This window comes from Thunnus maccoyii, chromosome 6, assembly GCF_910596095.1.
Source record: "Thunnus maccoyii chromosome 6, fThuMac1.1, whole genome shotgun sequence".
NCBI lineage: Eukaryota > Metazoa > Chordata > Actinopteri > Scombriformes > Scombridae > Thunnus > Thunnus maccoyii.
In genome coordinates, this window is record NC_056538.1 from 8593806 (window position 1) to 8598733 (window position 4928).

General features: G+C 36.5%; 1 long non-coding RNA gene across 1 annotated transcript; it reads right to left on the minus strand.

Moving 5' to 3' along the window:
- Positions 1-1041: 1041 nt before the first annotated feature.
- On the minus strand, positions 1042-2532 carry LOC121898620. The gene is made up of 3 exons (XR_006096525.1): positions 2425-2532; positions 2285-2346; positions 1042-1457 (listed from the first exon to the last, which is right to left on the minus strand). It is a non-coding gene; the product is annotated as an uncharacterized LOC121898620 (long non-coding RNA).
- Between the last annotated feature and the right edge of the window lie 2396 nt (positions 2533-4928).

Sequence of the window (4928 nt, forward strand, 5' to 3'; positions counted from 1 at the left end):
TCCTTAATCAGTGGAGCCTTGGATCTAGATTGTTCTAAGGAGTTATTAGCAAAGACATAATGGACATCATGAAGACATCAAAGGCTTAATCAGTCATTTTTGACCATGTAAGTTAATTTGAAGAGTTTCTTTTAGATGACAAAAGAAATATTTTGTATGTTTGTGGACCAATAATGATTGAAAATATAGTTCTGGATTACTTCTTTGTTTACAAAAGCTATTAATGTAAAAAACAAGCTTTCGCAGCATCATAAAATAATAGGGATTAGAGCTGCAACGATTAGTCCATTAATCGATAAGTCGGTAGACAGAACAGAATGGCAACTATTTCGATAATCAATTCAGTCGTTTTTTAAGTGAAATTGCCTAATATCCATTGGTTGCTGCTTATCGAATGTAAGAATTTGAAGCTTTATCTGATGAATATGATAGAAAACTGAATATATATATATTTGGATTCTGAACTTTTCCTCCTTGTGCCTGTATTTAATCACAGTAAAAGTGAGTCAGCGGTAGCACCATGAAAAACACATGCTATCAGTTACAACCTGCATACCTGTCATAAAAGTGTAAAATATCTCAGGAGACCCTATAAACTCTTTACACTGTAAAAAATGACTCAATAGTTTGGACATTTTGGCACTAGAGAATTGTTAAAAACAAATAGTTTCAGGAATAACAGGGAGCTGAGCCAGAGGTATGCATTTAAGAGTGAAGGGATATTTATGCGTTTCTGTCAATGAAAATGAATATGGCTCTATCTACTGGATATTTTAAACTCTTTAACATCTCCTCCTCCCTAAAAAGTGAACACCTGTTAGCATTTATATACAACTTAGGAACTTAACAACCTGCAACCTGGCATACCATAACTCGAGATTTAAGAAGCTCGTGAGACTGTGGTACTAGATTGTTCCTTGTGTTTCCACCGTATTTTCTAGTGTAGCGTCCTCAGTGCTAACCAATAGTAGTAGTAAGACACTAAAATCTAACTAGGTCCGATGAGCAGTTGTCTTGAATAATTCAGGGAATGAATTAATGAACGGTTGAACAGTGACAATTTATTGCCTCAACTCATACACAATAATACACAATACAAAAAAATAAACAGAAATAGTCTGTTGTGGAGGTGGAAAACCTCCAATGAAATGTTCTTTGGTTTACTGAAACTTTAATCCGTAGGGACTCCTTATGATTAAAGAGCTCAAGAGTTCAGTTCAAAGTTGTTTTGTGTTGTATCTGTTCCAAATGTCTAATGTCACTACTATCACTACTACCCGGTTAGGATAATTAGTGTGTGTCTTATCTGTAACCCAATGAAAATGGGTATCACTTTAAATCAGATGTCCTCTGTGGGCAGTTGCTACAGTCTGGCCAACACCATTTCTCCAACCAGCCACAGGGTCACGGTCTGGGCTCGCCATTTTTGATTCTATCTGGTCACAAAAAAAACCAACCTACACAGATAGTGCAGGAAAATAAGTTATTCAGTATCTTTATGTGTCTAAGATGAGATCTCATTAAGTTCTTTTCTCCCTCAGAATATCATACATCATATAACCAACAATTAAGGATATATTTGTACTACAATGACCATATTTTAACAACTGGTAATTTTAACATAAATAATTTACCATGAATTTCTTTAAAACAGATGTCTTTTTAACTGTAACAATAAATTATTTACAATGAATTTTCCCTCTGTCACATCAACATTTGTATTTGTAAAGTAACAGACTGCTTATTATGAATCTCTTATGTCAAAACAATTAATATTTTAACATTTACCTAAATTATTTGCTGTATTGTTACATTTTTATGCACCATTTTAAAGTACTGGTAACTTAATTGTGAAAATGAACTAAATTATCCTTTGTGATTCACTTAACATGTATATCTAGCAACCAAAATCGGTTAAATTACCATTTAATGGCATTTCAAAACATTAAAGTGCACAATTCCCATTAAAACATAACAATTTCAATATTAAAAAACAGTGCAATGGCCCTTTAAAGTTTTGATACAGTGTCGGGTAGCTCGTCAGCTAGAGCTAGCGATTAGCTTAGCCGTTAGCAGCTAGCGACTAGCGATTAACAGCTAGCGATCTTTTCAGACTATAAATACAATGATACAGTTACACCAAAGCATGTAATAAACATTAGACCACATTTTCACAATCACCGGTTGGTTTTTATGAAAAGTATCTTGACTCACAGTAAGTTTAATGCAGCTTCCCTTCACAGTGGTTAACAACAACAGACTAGCAGACAACATGGCAACTCACCGGAGTTTCTCAACATTAATAACTTGACAGAAGTTGTTTCCCTCTCGTTCACAGTTGGACCTCTATTAAAAGAGCAACTTATTAGCATTGTTATATGAACATTAATCTGACTTTTATGACTATTTTGCGGTGTTTCATACCAGGAAATGCTTGCTTTTTCTGTTGTTTACATGCTCACACACGTCTGCTGTATTTGGGAGTGCTGCCGTGGTACAACAAGGAGGGCACGTAGCTCCCTCAACATAACAGGCGCACAATGTATATGCGCCCTCTTGTGGGAACAACATGCAATTACATCTCTAAATCACATGTATGGGTTTTGTAGCCCTATAATCCCTGTGGGTTACACTAGACTAGGACATTCAGATGTACATAGCAGTAGAACAAGTATCCACATCTTTTACTTAAGTAAAAGTAGGAATATCACAATGTATAAAAACTCAATTACTGCACAAGTAATTGAGTTTTTAATGTTTGTACACACATTTATTAGATGCAATAATGTCAAGAAAAACACAGAAGTAAAGAAAAGAAAACCAAATTGTCACAATAAAATTAACAATGTTAAAAGTTCTAGCCTGTGTGAATGAGTGTCTATATCTTCTTGACCCTGAACAGTTTAGAGAACCAAGAAAATAACTTGTTCTTCTTTTTCTGTTTCTGTTCTGCCTGTCTTTTTGTATCTAGCTCTGTGTCGGCCTCTGTAGATGCTCCAGCTAGGTAGGCTCTCTTTCTGGTGCCTCTTGTGGCTTTTTGATGGAGAGGTTGATACAGTATGAAGTGTTATCTCTAGGCTTTGTGCCTGTAGATAAGCTCACAGAGGGCTTGAGACCTTTTAAGATCTCTGTGGCTATGATGCTGCAGGCCACCAAGGCAGCCTTCAGGTCCTCAATCAGCCCCTCTCTGGCCAGTCTGGCATAAGGCAGAGCCTCTCCCAGCGTGATCCTGAGTGGCCACATCAGTTTCTTAATCAGTTTATTTTCTTCCTCTGGGTCTTCGAGGCATTTGATGGCTAACAGGAAGAATCTGTTTTTACAGTATTTTTTTGTCTCTTCATGCAACAGGAAGTTAAGGTTAGGGTTAGGTTAGCATTAACCTTCCATATTGTTGAGTTATCAAGGACACTTTTGTGTTTTTGTGTTGAGAAATGTATCATTAAAAGAAAACTTTAATATGGTGAGGAAAATACTTCCGGGTGGTGGGTCCTCTGGTTAGCCAATCGCAAAGCTTCAAATTATGGATTTTAAATTCATTTCATCCTTGGGGCGCTCTAAAATCTAGTTTTTTATTGAAAGAACATCATCAAACAGTTATATAAAATAACACAAATAACATCTCAGATAACTGAGAACAGCTCCAATAACTACACAACATCCGACTATGTGGTTTCAGCGTAAATGGCATCCGTAGCAACCACCATAGCAACAATAGAAAGCCTGCAAAAATCTTTGTAATAACTAACAAACTAAACATCATATACATTCACTGAATGAAGTTTATGAAAAAAAATACACATTTCTCACTTAAAATGTTATCAAAACGGATTTAAATACCGAAACCATCTTAAAATATTGCATGTTCCATTGAGAATAAAAGGAATATCAGCCATTATGTTTGTTTTCGCTGCAATGAAAGAAACTTGTCATCTTTTCATCAAGCTCTGCAGAAGCCTGATAATGACTCATTCATCTGAATCATTTTTTAGCAAATATTCTCTAACATTTTTGAGATTACAGTGATCAGGTTTCCATACTTTCAGCAACTAAAACCTTGCAGATTTGACCTGTTTCTCCACGACTGAACAAAACGATTTTAAAGTGAACCAAAGCTGTAATTAAAAAAAATAAACCTTTCCAAAAACAAACAAAAACAAATTGGCAGCAAATTAATGAACAGGATCTTAAACTGGTGGTCTGGGACTGGCCACATGAGCGTCCAGGAGCAGCAGGGCCCAGTGTGCTCGTAATGGATCGTGCGCTTTCACTTCATGTACGAGCAGATCCGTTTCCTCTGCAGAGAAGCACTCCTTCTTTCTAGTTGGCAAATGTACCATCTACTTCGCAATCTGCCAAGGTGCAAGCATACCGCGCTTTTAAAGAGAATGGGAGATGACACTCTGATTGGTTTATTGCAAGTAATGCCCAAAACACACCCATGATTAATTAAGAGACTATAGACAACCCTTTTGAGCCATGTGTCTGGCCCTGCAACCATTTTTTCCGCCGTTAAATTAGCAAAAGGGGATTTTGGACATACCCTAAATGTCCTTGCACCATGTGCTTCAGACTGTGCGCTTAGATCGTTAAAAAAGGGCCCAGAGTCTTATTATGCTTTTAAAAATGGCTGCATACACATCAACATAAACCTCACCCTCTACCCCTGCCTCCATTCTCCTCATCATCCAGTTTTTACTGCAGACCTACAGTAATGGCATAAATCCATTTATGCCATTAATCTGACTACCACGCTAATAAAGCTGCATCTAAACTAAGGTCTGAATGCATTTAAAGACTGAAGTGTATTATTTTTCAACATAAAACTTTTAGCAAATCCTGCATAACTCCTGCATCATACTTTTACTTTCTGTCTCGCTATACATAAAGGGGACCTACCTACCTACCTCCTGCATTGGACATAAATCGTT